This window comes from Fulmarus glacialis, unplaced genomic scaffold, assembly GCF_000690835.1.
Source record: "Fulmarus glacialis isolate BGI_N327 unplaced genomic scaffold, ASM69083v1 scaffold19049, whole genome shotgun sequence".
In the NCBI taxonomy this organism is placed as follows: domain Eukaryota; kingdom Metazoa; phylum Chordata; class Aves; order Procellariiformes; family Procellariidae; genus Fulmarus; species Fulmarus glacialis.
This window is the reverse complement of record NW_009231768.1, coordinates 1-24,639: the sequence shown is the minus strand read 5'-3', so window position 1 is coordinate 24,639 and position 24,639 is coordinate 1.

Below are 24,639 nucleotides of genomic sequence, written 5' to 3'. Positions count from 1 at the left end.
CTGCTCCTCCTTGCCCTCCCGGCAGCCTGGGGGCCACGTGCCTTTAATTAATCAGTCGGCTCACGCAGTGACGCTGACACAAATGGCACCTGCTGTTGTCCTCTCCCACGTAAGTGCCGGTGATAAATGGCATGGGGTGTGCTGGCCAGTGATTCCAGTTGGCCGAGCAGAGATGGATGCTTATGTCCCTCTCTGTGACGGAGGAGTTAATCATAATGAAGAGTGAACATGTAGGGCAAGCAGCTCCAGCATGCTTTTCCAAGGAGGGTGCTGTGGGCCAGCTCGCAGAGAGCCTTTGCCGGTGTTTAAAAAGGCACAGAAGGGACCCTGTTCTCCCTTGTGTGCCAGCAGTTGGGTTTGACGCAGGTCAGTCACATTTTAGAGGATATTTTAGGTACCTGTGTATGGGAGGCTGGTAGCTGCTGCTCATCCTTAGCCCTTCCCGGGTGCAATGTCCTATGAGTTCCTCTCCCCCAGCAGAAATGTCCTGGCTGGTGCCATCAGGAGTGCAGCTCTGCTCCAGCCTGTGGGAGATGGAGACATTGCTTCTGCCATGCCCGTGTCTGCCAGGCGAGGCTTCAAGATGGGTCTAGGTTCCCCAGAAGAAATGGGCACTAAGTATATCTTCAGATCCTGCTTAGCCAGAGGGTTTTTCATGGTCCTTTTGGTACATCCAGAGGGAGTAGCCTGGGATTTCCAAGTACCCTGAATCCCCCATTGCTCCTCTCCCCGCCAGCACTGTCTCACTGTGAAATCCCAAAGCCCCATCCACCATGCACATACCTTCTAGGACAGGAGATCCTATGAACAGTAGTGTGACCCACCACAGAGCGTGTTGTGAGGTGATGCAGCAAGGACTGTCTCCATGCCTGGAGTATCAGAAAAAGGGACAATGCCACCAAAGGGCTATGTTCTCTTCCCTGTGTCTAGCCAAGGAGACATGCAGAAGGTCTGTGTCAAGCACCTCCGTGGCTCTTTGTGCAATTCTTCCCCCAGCACCTGAGCTCAGCCTCCACTCTCGCTGGCAGTGACTAGTAACACTAAAAATGTTTTGAAAGGAGCCAGGACAGAGGGCACTTATGCGTGTGCCCAACACCCCTTTTGCAGAAGTATTTCACAGGTATCAAAGATACTCATGAAATGAGGTATCTGGTGGTGGAAATGCCACGAGGGCTGGAGGAAGAGTAGTGATGGGGCCAAGAGCAGCTCCAGTTTGTCAAGGTTGAGCTCTGTGGGATTTGTCCTGTCTGTGGTGTCAGGGACTGGATGGGGAATGCAAAGGCTGGACCACAAAGTCTCGTGCTCTGGTGCTCAGACTGACTGCACACAGGCTGCAAAATCTCTGGGGTCTCTTTCAGGCCTGGCCTACCAGATCGAAAAATCATGAATGGCTTCCACCAAGGGATTCATTGGAGCCTTCTCCAATGGCCAAGGAGAGAGAGCTTTTTAGTGTCTACAATGTTTTGTTGACTATGCTACGTGACTGAAAAATTGATATTTGTATTGTTATTGACTTCTCCAGGATGATTTCAGCAACCCCTATTAAGGATCTCATTCTTGAAGTAATTCTGTAGTTATTAAAAGTAATCTTTATAAATGATGCTATGCTTCTGCATAATCTCATTCAATTAATCTTACTGTATCAGCTATGATTTTTTTTTCAATGGGGGAATTGGTGCAGAGTTCCTTGTTGTTTTACTAAAAGAAGACCCCCAAAAGCTTTCCGAGCACCAACTTTTTTCAGTCTGTGCTGAGCAGTGTGATTTAAGACTGAAAATACATGTTTCTGTCTGAAGTTTTTGGCAGTGCAGTTTGAATATGAAGAAGTGTTTGGTCTTTTCTCCTCTGACAGCTCATTGTACAGGTCTGTGTGTCAGTGCACCATATGGGGACATTACCCAGACTGGGGTCACCAGGGCGACCTTTACTCATCGCTCTGCCACTGAGCTGGACAAGCGGGGAACCGGAGATGCCGTCTGCATGCCAAATGAGATCAGTGTTCCTGCTCTTCCCTCTTCTCTGCTTCGGGACCCATTGATCACTGTCAGTGAATGTCTGCTGGGTCTCCCCTGAAATAAAACCTTTTTCTGTTGCTTGTTGTCCGGATCCCATCAAGGGCTGAAAACTCCTTTTGACTTCAGTATATTTGGATCTTTTTCTCTGAAAAAGAGAAAATAAAATACATGATTAACTCTGCTCCAAATCCCCTGAAGCATAAGAAATAATATCAGTAAAAAAAGTGGAGTTGATTCAAGACCGACTGCTGCTGCTCTAGGCACACCAGACAGTTTTGACTTGCAATGCAGTTGCCGTTAGAAAGCAGAGGACCGCGTGGTCTGCAGGCGGCGTGTTATTCCACATCCATGAACCAGCTTGGTTCTCCTGCCTTCTTCTCAGACTCTAGCTTCCGGTTGCTGATGGGACGTAAGATCTTATACTGGATTAAACGTTCCACATCTCCCCATCCATGGGAAACAGAGAAAGTCCTTTCTTTCCTCTTATTGCTCCAGGCTAGAAGTTGTTGAAACTCAAAGTGCTGGTTGTGGGCTGCCCAGTGTTTTACTGTTAACCTTCTTTGTGCTGATGAGAGGTGAAGGAAATTTTGAGATATGTGAGGACGTACGCCCCAGGGCATTCCAGAGCTTTGTTACAATGACCCCAAATCACTCAGGTTTCTGTTCTCTCTTGCAACGCTGGACTGCTGGTCCTCCTAGAGCACTGCTCCTTGTTGATGCTGGTGTCCATGTGTGCAGAGATGACCCTGCCATCTCACAGGTGACTCCTGAGCAAGCTGACAGAAGGGGTTAGAGTTGGACGGATATCTCTCATTTTCAGGCTGCACCAACCCCCTCCAGGCAGCGGTCAAATTTTCCCTTGGAAAGTAGGAGTGGAAAGTGGAATGAGATGGTGGGGCTTGGTCACTTTTCAGTGATCACGCACGTTATCATCCTAGGGTACACCAGTCCTGCGGAGCTACATCACCAGCATTGCTTGTGTTTTCAGCAGAGAGACCTTGATGTGACTTGACTGTGGAAACTGAACTCCTCCTTCAACCACTGCGGTGTGTCTGGGGACAGGAATTAAATGACCACTGATGCAATTCTGTTGCACCAGTTTTGTGGGTAATCAACACTCTTCATAAGCTACATGGGGGAAAAGTTAAAGGCACATTTGATCCTTTCTTAATTTTCCAGAGAGATCTCAAAACACTTAGGATTAACGTAGCACATGACTGTAACTAGACTTTCCCAGGGTATTCCCTGTATCTTTGGTTCCCACAAAGCACATTCTGGTCTTTTCCCTTTGGACCACTTCTAAAGCCCACTGTAAAGATCCTTTGTAAATCAACCCTTATGCCCGCAGAAAAGTAATTTAGTAGTATGGCACACTAACCATTTTGTTCAGGCACTGCCACCAGAGCCTACTTAATAAGCTGATGGAATATTCTCCCCAGGAGAAGGAAAAAGTTTGGAGAGTTGAAATAACTTGAGCTGATTCTTCCCTCAGTCAATACGGCCATGAGTCACAGTGAGAGGAGAAGCACTGCCAAGAATTCCTTTCACCCGGTGCTTCCTGACCGCTCAGGTGTCTCCTCTCCTGCAGGCTCCTTGTTGTTCCATCCAGGGACGTGATGGATGCTTTGGAGATTAGAAGAAATCAAGAACTGGCACAGTGCTGCCTTTGCTATCACCTCCTGAGCTGTGCATGGCATGGGAGTGAAATGTGAGTGTAGAAACATTACTGGTTTCAACTGGGAACACTTACAGAGCCCTGGATTTCACCTCCTTGTGTAAATCCTTGTGGCTATGTCAAGTCCCGAGCAACAAACTATCTGTGTTTGTCTTTAAGGAGTCTCAGTTTCTGCATTCCTCCAAGTTCTCTATTTGAGACACTTAGGCTTGATTTCCCTGGAAGTGTTCAAGGTCAGGTTGGATGGGACTTCGAGGATTCTGATCTAGTGAAAGATGTCCCTGCCCATGGCAGGGGAGTTGGATTAGATGACCCGTAAACGTCCCTTCCAACCCAAACCTTTTTATGATTCTATGGTTTTCAGTGGGTCTAAGCACCCACAGGTTCTGTTACTGCTTAGCCATGTACTTTTATCCAAATCCCCGTTAGCAACACGTTCTCCCCGGTTTCAAACTTTGGTAGAACTGTCATTTGGCTCTGCATATACAAAACCTAATATAAATATACAGCCGCTCCCTTGCTTTCTCCCCAGTATTTTTACTTTATTATGTTTCCCAGACGCATACATTTTAAAATCCCTTGTCACGTTACTATCAGACACAGGGGGAAGTACAGACTGCTGCGCTAAATCACATAGCGGCAATGAGCCCAAGCAATAGTCAGTGGTGCATGGATGTGCCAATTAAGAATGCATCCTACTTGCACAGTCTGCATGCTTTTCTCCTTCAGAGGGGTCTGATTGTTTGCTTGCAATTATTTGGTAAGTCTAATGAGGCTGAAAAGAGGTCAGATCACCTGTAAATGTCTTAGAAGTGTGGAAGCAGATGTGAATCTATGTCTGTAAAATTTAATGTTCCAAAGACTTCAAAGTAAAAGAAAACAATTTCCCTGGAGTCCTGACTCTGCAGACTGAATATAAAAATAGTTGTCTCCTAGTCTGCATAACCTTCAGGACTCTGGAAAGAAACTGCCTGCCAGAATCAAAGACTTGTTGCGTTCAGTCTGTCACTTGTCAAACCCAATGCTGTCATTTCAGAATAAATACTAATATGCTGTTCATCATGCCCTGGCGATAGACATCACTGCTGGAAAAAACCCACAAGGCTACTGATATTTAACTTTGGCCGCAGGTGGTTTCTACCGAAATTAGTGGCTAAGCTTCCATTGATTTTCCTAGAAGGAGGACCAGGACCCTTGCATGTGTTTATAAATCACAGTAAAATGTATTTTATGCAAGATTGAGCTTACAAAGGTTGTGCCTTCCTACTCTCTGTCCTGGGAAACCTTCCTATCCCAGAGAGATAAGGGGACATATATGAACCCTAACCCTTCTTTGAATCAGGCCTTCTTTCACCTTGGGAAAGCTGTGATGACCTGAGCTGGAGAATAAGCATAAGTTAAGTTGAGTTTGCCCCTTTAAAGATTAAAAAGGACTTGCCTTTTTAATGTTGCCTCTTGTTATTACATTGTAAGTAATTATTTATAGCATTGTTATTCCTTTGTGAGTTTGTTTTAGGCATGGAATAAATATGTAGGTTATTGACCCTCCAAAAACCTTAGCTCCTAGACAGACAAGTGAATAAGCAGACAATATTAGCAACTCTAGTTTACAAAGAGAGATCTAAGCACAAACTTAGCAAGACCTCAGGTTGACATATGTATAACACAAAGCATGCATATAGTCTCTGGGGCTAATCAGCAGTGCCAGATTCAGGTGGTGCCAGAGATATTTTTTTCCCCAAAGATTCCTGAAAAGATTTTGTACTAACTTCCCTTAAAATCAATAAACTCCAATTATGGAATACTTGAAGATCTGGCTGGGTAACCAAATATTTTTAAATGCCTTTGAATTTTGGCCTAAAGTGACTTTCCTAATGTCGTGTTGGGTATTTCTGGTGGGACTGGCACAGGAACCCAAATTCCTGCAGTCTCATTCCAGTACCTTACAACTTCCCATCCTCCCCTTACTTTACACAGATATGAAATAGGGACATTTGTACCCATTCAGTGTCATTCTTGAAGCTTTGTAGAACTATGTTGCACAATGTTCGCAAAGTGCTTGGAAGATTTCTAGTTGAAAAAGCATGGTATTGGAACTAACACCTTCTTTCTTTCTTCCGCTTTCTTTTTTTTTTAAGGGTTATAAATCTACTTGCCAAAGTTACATCCTTCTGTGGCTTGGTCGTTGGTCAGTTCCACATCAATGTGTTCATTATATAATATGCTGATGTGGAAATTGCCGGAAAATATTGCTTCCTATTACATAACTGTTGCTGCGTATCTGATGTGTTTTCTGATGCTCAGGGGAACAGAAAGAGCGCTGGCTCTAATTGCTGTTACGCTTTCTGCAGACCCTTGACTGTAGATCGTCATTAGGTTTTAACAGTTGCACAACATAATTTTCTTGGGATGTCCCAGATTTTTCTTGAAATAACTTTACGTTTACAGGTTCCTTTACTGTCCCTATAAAATCAAAGCTGGTATTTGTGTTTTTGCATAAGTACGCTAGAAGTTGTGGAGAGCTAGATCCCTGCGTTGTACAGGGATCTCAGGCAATGGGATCAAGCAGCTTAAATCAAGTGTACATAGGGCTCAAACATGAGATGGAGACACGGCGATTGAACTCACTGAAGTGTAGGAGCTGAGCTGCTGTAGCTCTCCACAACCCTCAGAGCACATGCTCTTGACCTGATGATGAGGTCAAGTCTCTTATCTTAAACGTTGATAAAGAACATTAAAGTTACATTGTATTTCCACACATCTGGAGATAAGAAATCATATGGACAGTCTCCACAATTCAGCTGATCACTGATAACTAATGAAGCCACTCTTTCTCAGCTGGGTGCACTAAGCCCTTGGTGATATTAGTATCCGATAGGGCTACTGGCTTCCGTGAAGTGGTATAACGTCAAGGTTGTCACAGTGGCAGCACATGTTCTCTCTTTTAATGTAGTGCAGAATGATTATACAGCAGCATCAGAGTAAAACTGTGCCAGTGGAAAGTATGATAGTTTCACATTTCAGCAAAACTAAATCAGAGTTGCCTGGACAGATTTGAGTCAATTTTGAAGTTGTCAACCTATGGTGTAAGTAATGAACCCAACCAGAGTCTATGCAATAAACTCTTGTGGCACAGGTTATAGCACATCATCCAGAAAACATTTCATCAATCAAATGTGCCATGCTACTGGTGCATATCACTTTGGGAAGCAATGATTTAAAGTTTTCAGAGGCAAATAATATGCTGCATCTGAACAAATATAACATGTAAATGTCCAGTAACAAGCAAGAAAAGTAATTTTGCTGATTAGGAACTGTTAAGTGCTCTTGGGACGTGTTGAATATTAATGAATCAGCCTAGTCAAAATTCAAGACCCTTTGTAGTAGGTGTTTTATAAACCATATAGATAAGACAAAGACTGTCTGGCCTAAATGAATTAATATGTGTAAGGCAAGACACCGATGTTATCTTCTGCTACGGGCTTGTGGCCTATTGCCTTGCCTGGCCCTGACTGACAACTGAAAAGGCGCAGCTGGGTTTCTACTGCCCATGTGTTTTGCAGTTCATCAAGGTTGTCCAGCAAATCATACATATTTCATCTGAGACCTACATGCATGCCTACATGCACAGTGCTTAGGGCTTTGAGATCCTTTGGATTTGGATGGTATGGGTTGATACAGCAGGTGGACAACAAGGGGAGCACAAGATCCAGGATGGGCCAGGACATCAGGTTTCAACAACCCCTTTACCACACAGCTATCAAATTTCCTATTGAGAATTACACACCTGAGATCAACGTTGGAAGGTGATTAGGCTACTATCTGACTGCTGTTGGAAACACCGCTGCAGGTATCAATAACACAAATAACTTCTAGTGTCTAATATCAAGTTCATGTAAACAGAAGAGTCACTTTTATTTCTGTCTCTTTTAGTGAGATATAATTTAAACTGAACCATATTGCAGAATTTGGTCCATCTTTAAAATAAGAATCCACTTTCTGTAGGGCTGATAATATGTCTCACATAGTAAGATCATGGGATAAATCCAGGTTGGAAGGGACCTCAGGAAGTTTCTCCTACTCAAAGAAGGGTCAGCTATAAGATCAGAACATATTGCTCAGAGCTTTATCTTGTTTGGTTTTCAAAACCTCCAAGGATGGAGAGAGCACAACCCCTCTGGGCAGCCTGTTCCAATGCTTGGCTGTCCTCATTGTGATCTCTTATTGCCTTTTCGAAAGTGTATTTCAAGGGTGTAATTCTGCTTGCTTTCCTCAGACCAACCAGTCCAGTCATGGCACTGGCACTAGTCATCTGAAAAAGGTGGACAGATCCCTCAGATTTTAGGTAAGGGACAGAAGTGTTTGGAGTAACACAACAAGTAAGCAGCAATATTTGGTGGGCGCCTAAGGAGCCCATAGTCAAAGGAAATCAGGGATCTTAAGAGCAGGAATTAAGAAGGAATTAAGAATCTGAGAACATGCTTAAGTGGGTTTTGTTAGAACTAAGTGTCAGCTTTTCTTAATAATTTTTTACAATGTTCATAATTAAAAAAAAAAAAAAAAACCAGAAGATTTTTTAAGTGCCCTGGAATGTACTTTCGTTTGTTTGCCTTCCATTTTTACAGGCATTAGAGGTCTCAGTAAGAGAGTGAGTTGTAGTCAGGGAGGGTTAACGTGATTAATGTGCTAGGTCAGGTGATTACTGTATCAGTAGTCATCTACTAGTGACTGTGACCAAGGAGCTGGGATCACATCAGTGCCTTGCTAGTGATTTCTGCAATGTCTTTGGGCACGTTTTTTAATTTCTCTTCAGTTCCTCATGCAGAAAATTATGCTGCTTGCTTTCTCCCCATATTTGTCACGTCTATTTAGAAAGGATTTTTGACATGTTATACCTCTTACAATGCTTGTGTGAGGAACCTAACACAAAGGACCTTGTTGGAGTCCTCTATGTCCTACTGTTGTACAAATAATAAATAGAACAAAGTGCCACACTAGTGCTTAGCTCATGCTGAAAGGATTGTTTTAAAACTAAGGGGTTTTTTGTTGGATTTTTTCCTCCTTTCACACCTGAACTCTGTGTGCTCCAGAGGCTCCCTCTGCTCCTATCTGTTTTTTTTCCCCTGAGTGTATCAGGAGGGCCATTGTACAGGAAAACTTCCAGTCGCTTTCTCCCTCACAAATCTTTCCTCTGCAGGTGCCTTAGTGAAAGTGAGGGAAACTGCATGGCTGATCTCTTCGGATTTATAGACATGCTCCACTGGGTCACGGTTCCTCTCAGCTATTTTTCCTGGGCTTTTCCTGGCATACTCTGATTGCATTTTATGTCAGAGCCAAGAAGCAGAATACTTTTGCTGACTTCTCAAAATGTTGCCAAAATCTCTGTGTAGGATAAGGTCACAGGTGAGCTGAAAGAGATGGCATTTAGCTGGGAAAGTGGCCACCAAGGCTGACCAGGACTTGAGGGCTTAATCCTCTGTGATATGGTTTGTGAGCTGCTTTGTGGGGGATGAAAGGAGGAGGACTCCTCACTTCTTGCATTTCTTCCTGGAATATTACAGCATCATTTTCCAGACTGGCTCCCAATGTCTCAGTGAAAGTGAAAACAACAAAACCTGCTATCAAATAAGTCTGCCTGAGGAGTATTGAAGCAAGCTAGCTTCCCCAAACCCCTCGCGAGTGTAAGGAAGATCATCCTCTTAGGAGACTGTAGTTAGAGAATCTTATCAAAGTATTGAAGGTTCTTCTTCACCATTTTTCCCAGAGTTCCCTGGATTTCCATCAGTGTATTGCTTGAGCAAATCATTAATTTTGCAAAACAGGGTGAAAAGATTATACATGTACCCCTGTATATACCTGTCTGTTGAAACCCTGAGGACCAGAGATGGTGCTGCTAATTATTCAGGTGGGGTTACCTATAGAAATCTTGCCTTGAATAATAATATTTTGTGTCTACTGCTTCTTAATTTAGATTTAGATTGTATTATTTGTTCTTGCAGTGATAATTAGTTCTAACTAGTCTTTATCTATAAAGACTGGTTATTTACAGTTCTGAAATAAAAATACTTCTAATGGTAGGCTACAGTTCATCTGTAAGTAATAGGACTCCATGTAGGAATTATCAAGTCTGATGGTTACAGTGCTCAAGACTTCATTTAGAACTACTTTAAATTTATGCCCATGTAAACCTTATGATGGTGATGGGATAGTTTATGGGTCAGCACCTGATACTTGATTGAATATTGAGTAATACCCTATTCCAGGGGATGCACTACTTCCCTCAGTCAGGCGTGAATGATAGCTGCAATGTCATGTAAAGTCATATCTTTACAGCTGCTTGGCATTGTACATAAGATCCTTATTTGTACATAAGATCCTGATCTTGTTTTTCCTCTATTCATATTCCTCTTGTATTTCCTCTATTCATAAAATTCAGTTGAAAAGGGAGGTGCTCTGCTTTGCATTAACAAAAAAGAGAGTTTGCCTCTTGATCTTTCTCAGTATTTTCTACTGCCTGAAGGAGGGATGGAAGCATTATGAACAGTAGAACTTAAGAAATCTAGTTTCTTACGTGTTTGTAAGGAACTCATTGGAGGATATGAGTAGTACCATTTCTGTGGATTCTTGGTATCTAAAATAAATTACTGCCTATTGACCTTGCTGTCATTAAGAAGTCTTGCTCCCCTACTCAGCTACTTATATCCAGAAAATCTGTAGGAATGCAGCATCTCTGAGGTTGCTATTCCTTTGCCACATTCAATTGATGAGGCCTGACATCTTGGTGAAGGACTGTCTGACAGAAAATTTGGTTATGCTAAGCCTTAATTATTTAAGGAGCCAGGTTAGAAAGAAATACAAACTTTGGGATCAGATTTTTAAACCAAGTAGCTTAGACCGTTTAAGCTATTATGTCTGGTGTATGGGTGACATATCATTTTCTACATGGTGCTCCTGATTCAAACCAAGAGGAATATTAATGGATTTAAAAGAAATCCAAGCCTTTCTAAAATGCTCTACCAGCAAAAAACTTGGAAGCAGGTATTGGATTAGTGACACTGAGGTACAGACTGGAAAAAGCCCTTGATAAGACGATGGTTTTTCTACTCTAACTTGTATGTTCCCTTCTGCTGAAGCCCCAGCAGTGCTAGCATGAATGCAGGTGTCGTGCTCTGGTAAAAGCCATTCTAGCCTCAGACATTGAGACCACGTTTGGCACCTCCTTCCCACTGAAATGTGATTACTCTGTGAGAAAAGTGCAGTCTAACTCACGTGAGCAATATTACTACAGAGTTGAGTGTAGTTTTTCGAGCTAGATATTGATGAGTCTTGTCTATGTCAACAGATCAAGTGCTGAGTGATAGAGGAAAGAATTTTCAAGGGAAAATATGCTCATAAGCAGTAGTTGTCAGGATATTATAACACTCACAGGTTCCTTAACAAACCAACAAATGCCTTTTCTTTCGTTTTATGCTTGACCTTTGAATGGTAGAATTTTAGTTTCATATCGCACCAATACTTCTCTAACAACTCAAATATAGTTATTGGCAGGACTGAGATTTTGATCACTGTCCAAACTGTTTAAGCATTTTGTTTACCTGCAGTTACCAATTTATTGAGAATGGAATGACTCAAACATGCAAAGTTTTACGGCAATAAAATAAGAAATTAAGGCAATTGAGAGGCTCCTGTGGAAGCTTTATGACTGTTCTTGTTCTTATAGTGGCTGTCCTTTAAGGTTTAACAGTATTTTGTATAGCCTATAAAGTGTGAAATTTAAGTAGTGAACACAAGGGGTGTTCTACTTAAACTGCAGGAGAATCACAACACAGGCAGGTCTGGAGTCAAAAGGAAAAATGAACTAGAAATACTCATAAATATATTAAACATGCATTGTGAGAGACGTGGAGGTAGATGAGGCTTGTTTCACCTATTGATTCTATTTTTAGAGAATTGCTCGTGTGTGTATATGTCAATATATTTGCATTTCTGACATATACACACATACTTTAACAGAAAAGCACGCTGCACTGAGGGCTATGGTGGCATTTTTCAGAGATGGGCTACAGGATGAGGCGTCAGAAATGGGGCAGTGTTGAATGAGGTTAGTTATTACTTGGTGCAGAAATGTGGCTTACTGGAGGCCAGCAGGACCAGCTGAACCCCATATGCTTTGCTTTGGGTGAAGGCGGATCTTGCTGATTACCCCAAGGCTGCCCGATTTGTTGCCTCTAGGAAGCCCATTTCTCTATTAGCCTGCATTGCAGTACTTTGCTTCTGTGTAGGACTGTCTCAAGGACTGAAAAAATGTTGTAAACACTGTGCTTCAAAAAAACCACCCTGTCATCAGTAGGTCTGAAAAATCCTTCAGCTTTGAGCAGTGTCACTCACGGGGCTGAGTCTGCGTCTCTGTGTGAACTGAGAGTGTTTCATGTCCAGATTCCTGCCCACAATCATTTGTTCAGGACCTGACACAGAGATTTTATCTTAAATCCTGCAGTTGCCACATTGATTTGGTGCAATAGTTTCAGATGTCTGATTTTTTACATTTTTTTTCAGTATTCCATCGGGTTGGAATTTGATTGCATCATTTTAACACTTTTCTTCTGGCAATTACACGGTATGATTTTGCAATTTGTTCAGTTTTGCCACTCTGTTGGAGACTGGCTAGGCTTTTTCTCTTTTACAAACAGGGAACTTATGTTTAAAAAAGAGGTTCAAATAAAGTAGATAATAACTACAGTATACAGCCCAACAACATAAAATAATCTTTTGGTAAATCTGTGTTTCCCTCAACTTTGCCATAAGCAATCTCCCAATTTTGCTTGGCTGTGAACAACGTGGATTTTATCAGTCCATATGTAAGTCCAGTGTAGTTGTGATCTGCCATATCATATTCGTAGTTGCCAGCTGTTAAATGATATAACAAGATATGCTCCTTGTCACTTCTAACAGAAAGCACTCTGGAGCATTTCTCCATCTTTCTCACAGTATCAGTAAAACATTTTTATAGCTAGGGTAATGTTTCTCCAACCATGGAAGTAATTAATGAAAGTATACCATTAAACATAGTTTGTTTCCAGACTGCTGCAAGCTTGTGTGGGAACAGACTAAGGCAGCCTCTGACAGATACTGCGAATGGACATACATCTTTATGACATTATTCATGAAGGTGTAATTTTGATTTGAATTGTGGTGGTGGTTGTTTTTTTTTCAAAAAGAGTATTATGAATGAGCTTACAAATACAAATTTTCCTTTAGAAGTTTCAACAAGGTACATGCTGAGAGCAGAATTTGTGTGACAAGTGTTTTACATCACTCCAAAATGTTTGACTTCCTTTATTACCATTAAAAAATCTGAAGAATCACGTGTCTTCAGCCAACCCATCATAATGGGTTTTGGGAAAGCGATGGGCAAATAAAGGCATGGCACATGCAACCATACATAGATATTCACACTGACACATGCTTGAAGACACAGACAGTGGGACTGCACAGATATTGTTTCCCAGGAACTAGTTATGGGGGAAAAAAGAATGCTGTGATGAGAAAGGACTGGCCATTGAGATTGGCAGAGGAGTAATTGGAGAGCACAGCCCCATAGAGACTTATGAGAGGAAACAGGGTAAACTAGAATTGGATGAAGTGGAAGCCGTATCCTTGTTCTGAACTCATTCCTGGTATGATGTATTTGGAATTTGGGATCTAGACATGTGGGTGGAAATTGTTGCTTTTAGAAATATGTGGTGGGGATGCAAGAAGGTGTGAAGTTGGAAGGTGATTTTGAGAAGGAAAATCTTGCTGACTTCTGCCTTGTCTGTGGTATTAAGCTCAGCTGTCATGAAACCATGACTCTGCATCACCCTCTTTGTGCCACTAGCCAGGAGTATTTTGGGCACTTTTGTTCATGCTGGCCACGTGTTGTTGTGGTGCAGCTGAGAGACATGGGATCCCGCGGGATCACCCCTGCCTCTCTGCTGGGTGGTTAGCTCTCCCTCCAGTCTGCCAACGTACCCACGTGTGAAATTGTACCCTCATTCAGTGCTTGAGGGGTCAAACAGGAGGCTGTGTTTTGACTTGGATCATTTTGGACCTGTTTAAGCAGGAATTACCCGAGCAGGTTGGTTGGTAGATCAGAGGAGTAGTGACTTCAAATGGAGAGAAAGGTGACAGTCAGCTGCTCGGTGTAGGCTGGGAGAACAACCTTCTCCCAGGGCCGACCTGCAGCAGAACAGGGTAAGTTATTCCTACGTTCTGCTTGTTTCAACTCTGCTAGACAGCTCGCAAGCCTCAACCCTACCTGTCTGTGCAGCCTTTGGATGCAAGCCTGCTCTTCAGCTCAGCCTCTCTGCCAGTGCAATCTCCCTTCTCCCTGCTCTCTTCTGCCTTTTCTTTATTCCTTATACCCTGTGGCTTTCTTTGCAGCTCATTAGACACAAAATATCAGCTTAACTTGACACTCTGGGAGCAGCGATTTACATCTTTTTTTCAGTTGATTTCTCCACTGCTTCTTCTGGATTTCCGATGAAGTGGAGGGTTACAGGCACTTTGGCCATCTGAATGGTTAGTAATGACCTCGGGCCGCAGAGTACCCAAAACAAACTCCCTGAATTATGAAGCTTAGGCAATAAGCAGAGCAAGGGTCACCCAGAAGCAGGCATATTTTTCCCCTACTGCCTCAGGGTTAAGAGTGGGTAATTGGTATTTCCAGTTTGGCTTCTTTCTCATTTTGTGTCATCCCATCATGGCATGCCAGAATGCATTACATTAAATGGCATCAAACAGCTAGGGAGTGTGACATGATACATTATCAGACATGTCACCTCACACCCTGTCATAACACAGTGCACTCAAAGATCAGTGGGGACCAAAAATTCATTTGTCTGATTCCATTTTATCAGTCAACCCAAAGGGAGAGAAGCATGTTAATTATTTGCATGGTGGTTTGCATCCAGCGCTAGTGGGAAGAGGACGGGGTATGATGGGAGAAGGACGCTTTCCACGCTTCAGAACAATTTTACACCTACTCTCTACGCATATAGGTGACGGTGGGCAGGGTGTGACAGTGAAGGATCAGTCTCTCAAACTTGATGCATGATGCAAAGTTAACAGAAGGATGAAAAGATGCCTGAAGAAATGCTGGTTCCCCAGCATCAGCAGGCACTGGAATTTGAAGTATCCTTTGTGCTCTGCAAAACAGAGTGATTATACAAGCCAAAAATGCTTGTTTGGAGACAACTGGTCTTAATATGTAGACTTTCATATGCTTCAAAAAATTCACTTCAATGGATGTAAAGGCTCTGAAAAATGAGCCTTCAATGGATCTAGCTGTGATATTTTAGGACATTTGTTCCTTGTTCTTAAGGTCCAAACTCTGAGCAGAAGGCAACAAGTGTGTTGGTCTCAGCTATACATATATATAATCTAATGTGTTAGCTAACATTCTCAGAAAAGATCGGTTTGTCTCATGGCGTGTGATTCTGGATATGTAGAAAAGGTGAGAACACTTGGACAGCTGAAAAGAAAAAAAGCTCTATTGCCAACTGATTTGCTAAACTGAAAATCAGTCTGGGCTCTTCCTGACTTCTTGGTGTGCTTTTTGTGAGTAATTTTATTTCTGTGACCAGATGTTTGGACCCCAAACTGAGATTTTTATGAATACATGAACAGAGGTTGTTTGAATGCATCAAACAGACGACTGTCACAGCAGCTTAGAAAGTGTTACTTTAAAAGCTACAAGTATCGCATGAGCTCATAGACATAGTGCATGACCAAAAGAAGCAGTCATGCATCTTAATCGGTGAATTTAAATTGAAATACAGAAATATGTGCTGCAACCAGTGTGAGCAACGCTTATCTATACAATAGTTTTTAAAGAGGAAGAGGCTAAATTATGGAGCACATTGCAGGAATTTGTGCCTTAGCCTTGCTGAAGAAGGTGTTGCTGGTAACTTGCGCATATGAGCAAACCATTGGTGTTTGTCTTGTATCTTGGCTGTGGGATGAGGCTGCTTTAGTGCCTGGTTGAATTATATCCCCCATGTCACTCTTGTTCTGTAACGATTTAGCATTAGTTTTAAGCACTCCTTGAACTGGCTTGTACAGTATGATGTAAATAGTAAGTAAAGTTAGCACTGGAGTAACACAAAGCTGTGTCCAACGCCAAGGTATTTGCTTCTGGTCCACATTTCCCCATGCTTTTCAGACTAGTATGTAGTTTGAATTGTGGATGAAAGTTCTTTGATGTAAACCGGGTTGTGCATCCCCAGTCATCACAGATCTGCAGAGAAGAGTACACATTAAACATCTGCACCGGCAGCTCTGTTTCTTGTGGTAGGAAACTGCGTTCACCTCCTTTGGCTGCAGATATCCTTGGCAATGTCCCAGGTTTGTGGAGTGGGATGATGGAGAAATCATAGCTTCCCTCTGGGAAACAGGATGGGAAGGCGTTGCTGACTCCAATGGTGAATCTGCAGCAGGGAAAGGGATTTCACCTGCCTCCTTCAGGGTAATATCCTCAAAGTGTTTCAGCTTTATGACTTGGATCCATGGAGGCTGCACAGTGGAGAAATGGGTGAGATCAGAATGTCAGTGAAAAGTATATCCCCATCCTGTAAAACCTGTGTTAAAATATATGGGAATGTCAAATCCTTGTCCAGTAGATGACAGTTCCAGCTGAGTCCTTTATTTTGGAGGTGAACGTTGAAGCACTGGTAGACATATGCAAAACCACCAAAGACCAGATCTGGTCACACAAACTTGTGAGCAGAGACATGTTTGGGTGTAATTCATCACTAAGACCATGCTCTCATCCAAAAATGAGACAAAAACAGTACCCCAAAACATTCTTGGGGTGAAGTAGTCCTGTTCCTGGGCTGCTAAAGCAAGCCATGAATGGTGGCAGATATACTGTATGGGGAATTCTCAGCTGTTTTCAGAAGAGAGCTTTCCTGTTGGTCCTGCTTACTTTGGTCCGGATCTGACATATTATGAAAGGAAAGAAAGGAAATTAGTAGGTTTTATCAACCATGATATTAAGCCAGGAAGGAGAGAAGGAAAATTATTTATATCTTCCCAAAGAAGATTCTCTGCAAAGAAATACTTTGACAGTGGGAATGAATTCTAGGAAATGGGATGTTTTATACAGAACATTACTTATGACTTTGTGGTTCAGGCCACAGAACAACAGAGCTGCAATCTTTAGTGTAAACTCCTATAGGCATGGTAAAGGATAGAGTGGAAGCAGTGTGGCATGGGAACTTCATAATGTGCAGACTTAGAAAGTGTCAGAGGAGAGGAAAGGATTAAATGTGAGTTGGAGGAAGAAAATAAAGAAGAAAATACACTTGGAGCTTTAAGGTGTGTGAGTTTTAGTAACACTCCTGATGCTCGCCTGTGTTATTTCAGCTTCCAGTGGGAGAATGTATCTTTGCAAAGGCAGGCGAAGAGCTGGGATTTTGATCAGGATTCGTACTGCAGAATTTGTATGGCTGACAGATCCAGGAGCTGCAAAGAAGTAACTGCAGAGAACGCCAGGAAAGCAGAGATTTAGCCCGCCTCATTTCAGTCATTCAAGTGAGGTGTCTCACTTAGGAGCCTAGTAACTTTAGGCACCTTCAATAACAAATGAAGACAGGGAAGGATAGAGATCCTGATGTTCTCACAGAGGATAAGCATCCTTCTCCATGCTCTTAGCTCATGTTTGCTCTGGTTCGAAGCCAAGTTAAGTCAATAAAGTGGATTTCAATAGGCTTACTCTCACAGCCATTGAAAACTGTCCTCTGAAGTCAGAAAGTAAGGATGTAATTCAGTCCATCTAACATGGCCATCTGCACATTCGGTCCCCATATGTCATTAAAGGAGCAAGACAGTCATCTCCCTGAGACACCTCTGTTGGGTCGGATGAGTTGCTCTAACATGAATCCTTCTCCTTTGACTAGGTAGAGTCCAGACAAATAGCTTAGACTGGATAAACAGCCAAAGTCAGATGGCTTAGAGGCTGTACTAGAAGTTATGGTATGGTTATGGTATGGTCATCTGCTCAGGGTTAGTCCATATCATGGGCAAAATGTGTGGTTTCTTAAGGAATCAAACTTAACAGATGACAGTTTTCTTTGCTGGCCTCGGTAGTGTGGTGGATGTGGAGGATGGAGTGAGAAAACATGTTGTGCTCATGGCAGAGAACTAGCCAGACTCAGTTCAGGTGAATCTGTGGTCCGCACGGCTGAAGGCAATTTAAAGATTTGGGGGATTGATTTTCAAAGAGGCTTTCTCACAAGTGGCGGGGCTGGTTCCAGGAACAGTGCTGTGATGGCAGGGCGTGGAGAAGACAATGCCGGTCCCTACACTCGCCTCATTGTTGTTTTGATTATGCAACATTCCCCTCTGCCCACAACACTTGGGTCACTGTACCATAACCCGTGAACTGTTTTTCCCCTTGGCCGCATTTTATTGCTGTTATCCCTCAAGACAGTCAATATCTAATTGAATGTGGGTTTTGTTGTATGCTCAATGAATTCCATGTGTTCGTCTCTTAGAAGCAATTTGACAACAATGAAGACAAGAAAAATTGCAAAAATAATAAGGACTCCTTTTTAGGGAAAAGTAATTTAAATTATACAAGCCCAAATCCTGAGTGATGCTGAGTTGTACAGTGCCTGACTTGGCTTGAACAGAAGGTGCCAGAGGTTCAGGCAGGGTTTGTTCCAGAAACATATGAAAATGTCCAGGAAAAGCTGCATCATCTATCGTCTAGTGTAGTGTTGATTCACTAAAATACAGATGCAGGTTTAACCTCTCTGTCTCTTACTAACTTGAGAAGACCAGAAAGGTGTAAGTGAATGAATTTTATTTACCTCATGTGAATTAATGTATAACATTAAAAAAACAAAGCACATAAGATACCCTGATCAAAAATGGAAATGAAATAACTCAAAACCATGTAACTGCTTGAGCTGACTGAGAAAAAGATGTTTCATTTATACCAGGCACCTTTCACAAAACACCTGTTTTCCATAATCTGGGATGTTATACTGAGTTGTTGCTGGTCTTGTTTGATCACTGACCAACCTGTAATACTGAAGGATAAACACACACACACAGAGAACAAAGAAACAAACGGACAAGGCAGGGGAAGCAATAACCTGAGAGCTGGTTAGGGACAGAATATATTTTGCTCTGAAGAGGAATCAGTTTCTTGTGTAAGGGATGAGAAACTACCAAATTTACTGTTTCTCTCCATTTCTTAATTAATCATGACCAAACACAAATATTTCAAGTCTTTCTTCTCTCCCTGTTCTTTTCTTCTAATAGACATTTTTCCTAATGGCGTCTGGCTCATTAAGCACTCAACAGCCTATTACACTATGTTAACCCAGTGCTATCTGACCATGGACTTTGTGTAGATTTCCAGGTTATTATATTTTTCTCTCGTATCCGCTCTGCTCGGTGCCTGTGCTCCATGCACTAGCTGTGGTGATGGCCGATTCATTCACACTGTGTTTAAGGGCCGACTATAAAATTCTTCTTTCTTTCCCCCCTCCTCTTCTTGCAACCTAATGCCTCCTCTTGCTCTTTGATTCTGTCTGCATTCTTATGAGATTAAGGGTTTTCTGTTTCCTAGAAAGAATAAAATATGGCTATCTGAGCCAGAGGAGTAGGAAATCTCTCTGTAAACTCCTTAATGGGGGTTTTTATGGGATATATTTTCACCTCATTTAGCTTTTATTTCAGTATGGCTCTTTCATCAGTCTGAGCATTTGAAGGAAATGACAACTTTATGGGAAGGCAAGGAGGAATTGTTGGATTAAAAGAAGATATGAAAACAGAACTCAGAGAACGCAAAGGTTTAGAAAGAATATAGGCCTAATAGGTGGCTCACTGAACTCAAAATAAATGTGCTTGTTGGATGTAGAGATTCTTGAGAGACTCTGCGTTGTGACCAAGAGGCTGTATGTGACGGTCCGTAAAAGTGGGCAGATTAGCTTTCTTCACAGGTTTTAAAATCAGTAAAGGGGCTTTGATCTCCTGTACTGCTTTTTTCTTAGTAAGGGTCCTGGTCATTCCCATATCAAGATGAATACTTCCTTCAGCCAGGTCATGTCATTACGGAAGATACCTGGCCCTTCAGACTTCATGAAAGTTACAAATTACCAAATCTTTCCTTGGTAAGTTGTTTCAGTGATTAGCTGAACTCATTACCAAAAATGTATATTTTATCTCACCTGAATCTAATTTCAAATTCTAGCTGGTTAGACATTGCATGCCTTTTGTCTGCTAAACTGAGCAACTTTTTATTATCAGAAATATTTTCCATTCCCCAAATACAGACTGTGATTTCATTGCCTCTCAACTTTTTCTTAAAGAAGTTAAAGAGGCTGAGTTCTTAAGTCTTTTGTTTTAAGGCAGATTTTCCAGACATAAAATCATTGCTGTAACCTTTTTCTGATCCCTTTCCAGTGTTTCAGCTACCTCCTTGGACTGTACATGTTATTTGAGTAATGGTCTCACCAGCATTGTATGCAGAGGTAATAATAACATTTCTCTTTGGCACAACATGCTCTTTGTATAACCAAGCATTGTATCTTCTGTTTTACAGGATAGTACACAGGGGTTTTGGGGTGCCTACTTCTGAATATGCTCTAAGAGTGATTTTGTCTTAGTAGGAATAGCGCATTTCACTGCAGAGTGACGTTCAAAATAACGCAGTTTACCAAGCCATGAGCACAAATGACCCGTTCCCATTATTGTTTACTGTTCTCCAAATGTTTGTGTCCTCTGAAAACTTCACCATCCTGGCTAAAGATGTTGAATAACATTGGACAAAAGGAGATCTCTGTAGGACCCACAGAAAATACCCCCCCTTTGATGATGATTCCCCATTAACAATTGCTTTTTAGGAGTATAACTCTGGAAGAGACCTCCTGGGTCATTGAGTCTAATCCCCAGCTATTTCAAGTAACCACATCATACAAGCACTATTAGAAATCTAGTTCAATTTTAATCCATTTAATATGTGCTGCATTGGTTTTTATGTAGTGCTGCTTTTGTAATCTGAATGCCATGTGATAATAAGTCATTAAGTCATTATTTTATTTCTAGTAATGACAAAAACCAGCTGAAGTGATTTTTATATATTGCAACTTCAGTCTAGAAACAATGAACAAAAAAAAAAGAGCCTGAGGTTTTTCTTCTTTACTCATTTCAAATGAAATGTTTTTTAGAATTAAAATAACAAGTAAGATGAGACCAATAACGCACTGAGATGTGCTGCTGAAAAAATAACACATGGGATGTTTTTAGTAGGATGGTTCAAAGTTCCAAATGGATTTTTTCCTAAGGATGTTGATTCACAAGGATGGGAAGATAAAACCTAGATGGCAGAGATAATTGCCTTCCCCAATATTTCCTTCCTCCCCTCTCCCAGAAGTTGTTCCTTCCTTTGCAGGGAAGTTGAATTGCATGTGAAGTAACTTTCGGATTACAGCCATTTGCATCTGCTCTGCTAAAGTCACCCAGGTTGTAGATGATGCTTTGGGAACTGCATCATGTACAGTTTGACTGTACCTACTGCAGTGCAGCGGTCTCTAGAAAACGGGCAGAACGGGCAGCTGAGGGAGGTACCTCCTCTAACTGTCCATGTGTAACCTGCCAGTTGCCATGAATGAACAGCCCTAGGTCCACGCTTGTGCTGGGCTGATGATGCTGGAAAAGGCCAGGCAGTCTCTGAAGCAGTGTTCTGGAGAAGTCGCAATCTGCAGGGGTGAGTTTCAGATGGCCAATGTCACCTGTTGCTGAGTTCATTGGCAGCTGATGGCACGTAGCACCTTACGGTACTGACATTGTGCTTCCTCCTGGTGTGCGAGTGTGTATCCCTCTGTATTACATGCCCATCAGTGATCAAACAAGATGCCTTTGTGTGTTTTGGGAGGAATGAATACAGTACTTAAGCCAGATGCCTGTGTGATTTGAGGATTTTGCTGTATAACTTCCTTTCCATTTGGTAACTGGGAACTACATGGAGCTTATTTGTTTAGAGAGATATACTTTAATCTCCAGCTGTCAAAGTGGATTTAGGTAACATGTATATCCTTCTTAAATGTTGGAGGCTGAGCAGTTCTGAGCTCATCTTTAGAGGTGGGCATGGGAGAAGAGTGGGAAAAAACTTTTGAATGTTTTCAACACAGTAGTGGTGTCAAATTTACCCCAATTTCCAAACTGACCACAACACTGATGCTAAGGTTTGAAAGATTTCCCACTGCGTTGTCGTGGTTTAACCCCAGCCAGCAACTCAGCCCCACGCAGCCGCTCGCTCACTCCCCCCGGTGGGATGCGGGAGAGAATCAGAAGAATAAAAGTGAGAAAACTTGTGGGTTGAGATAAAGACAGTTTAATAGATAAAGAAAAGTCACGCACACAAGCAAAGCAAAACAAGGAATTCCTTCACTCCTTCCCATCGGCAGGCAGGGGTTCCGCCATCTCCAGGAAAGCAGGGCGCCCACCAGGGCTCCAACACACGTAGGGGTTACTTGGGAAGACAAACGCCATCACTCTGAACATCCCCCCTTCCTTCTTCTTCCCCCAGCTTTATATGCTGAGCATGACGTCATATGATATGGAATACCCCGTTGGCCAGTTGGGGTCAGCTGTCCCAGCCGTGTCCCCTCCCAACTCCTTGTGCACCCCCAGCCTCCTCGCTGGTGGGGTGGGGTGAGGAGCAGAAAAGGCCTTGGCTCTGTGTAAGCACTGCTCAGCAGTAACAAAACCATCCCTGTGTTATCGACACTGTTTCCAGCACAAATCCAAAGCATAGCCCCATACAAGCTACTATGAAGAAAATTAACTCTATCCCAGCCAAAACCAGCACACATATCTGAAGCAAATGTAGTTCTGGCCTATTTCCATGTTGCTATGAGCCAATTTGGATGCTTTGGGCTGTATATTCCTGTGAGATTATGAGTTTCTGTTGTTCTGAGCAAAATTCGTAGGCACAATGCCTTTGGCAATGTGCCAGCACATTGAATCTGAATTGAAACCCATCTTCGTGTGAACCCAACTGAACGACTCTTCCTGGGACTCAGACATATACTCAACCTCATTTATTTGGTGAATTACACTTCTAAAAACCAGCCTACATTATGCAATACTTCCCTGCCTTACTGTCATATCAGACATGCTTAAATGAAATTCTTTCATGTCAGTGACATAAGTCCAAACAAAGAGCAAGGGTTTGGAAGCTGCAAAAGGAGAGTTATTTGCTCCTGCTCAGTAACCTCAGAAATATCAATCTTGCAGCTTCTATAAATGCATTTCATCAGGGACCTGTTCAGGTTGGGCTTCAGAGTGGAAAACACTTAGGTATGTGACAAGCAGAGTTTGGTCACTCAGGTGAACAGTTCCCTGCACAGCTGAGTGCTGGTGGGATGAAGGCACTGGTGTGATGGTGTGGGACTGAAGGCAGTGGAGCATAATTATAATCTCAGAGCATTTTCCCTTCTATTCGATGGGGCTGTTGCTGTTCCTGGGAGACAGCGAGTTTATCACAGCCTTCCCCACTCACCTGCAGTATCTTAAGGCAGAATTCATAGAGGCTACTTAGGCAGAACTTAGGACCTGAAGGATCTTTGTGATCTGCAAAGACCATGCTCAAGGGGTCAGAGGCTACTTAGGCAGAACTTAGGACCTGAAGGATCTTTGTGATCTGCAAAGACCATGCTCAAGGGGTCAAAAAAAAAAATCATCTGGTTTCTAGATCTGTATATTCATCAGGTGTGTTTTAGTTGAATTCTGCTGGATGGCAGGACTCTCCCATTTTGGCAGAGTGTTCCAAAATGTGAATGTCCTAGGCAATTTAATTTTATTTTAGATAGTTCTCCTTGCTCTGTGCAAGGGGTCATGTAGCCTTTCCTATTGACTGGTTAGGAAGCTGTCTAGCTGTGGTTTTTTAAGCACTCCGATGTGGCCAAATGCCTAATTTCTAGGCATCACTATATCCAAACCAAAGGCAGCTAAAGCACTTTATTGTCCATAGCCTCTCTTGTGCCTTAGTTCCCATCTCAGCATTGGGAATGGTAGCCCATCCTCCCTTCCAAGGATGGTGTGAGGATAAATACATTAAAAGAGGTAAAGTGCTCAATTATTATGGTAATAGGACTCCTATAAATACCTAAGATATATGTGTATATTTGGATTTTAGCAGAACCTAACTTACAACTGCAGCTTAAAAAAACTACCATAAACCCCCATATAAATTCCATCTGTGAATATTTGATCAGATGCTATGTGGGTGGAAAAGTATGTTTCATTGCTATTGTGATTGCTTTCTTTCTTTAGCTTTTCATGAGTAATAAACGTGAAGAATGTCCCAACGCTTTTATGCTCTCCCAGTCAGTAATATTTTCTCTGAACCCCCATGCGAATGTTTAATTCATTAAACGGTATCATGCAACTTTATGGTGAAATCATAAATCTGTTCTGTTACATTGCTTATTGGAAAATCTTCAACCCCAAGCAAATCCCTAGCACCATAGCTTGCTTCCCTTGATTATATATGTCTTCTATTGGCTGCTTCCCACTTTCTCTTAGGTTGCTTTCTCCCTCTGCTTCCGAATTCTCCATTCCACTTTACAGTAGTGAATCTCACTGGTTTGAGAAGAGGACTTGTTGTCATGTGTATATAGCTGGCAAAAAGGAAGATACAATAATGATGTCCTGCATTTTACTTCATAGGGCTTTTGTGCTTAGTACTACTCAGATTTTCAGGATGAAGATCAATGCAGAGACATTGGAAAATTCACTGTGGGCATGAGACACCTGTGACGGTACCTGAGGTTAAAAAAAAAAAGGAAGTGTCCTTTTTACTTTCTTGTTTTCTTAAGTTAGCCATTTCCAGTGTAGCAAAACTGTGCAGGATTGTGTGCCACATGCAATCATAGAATCATGGAATCATTAAGG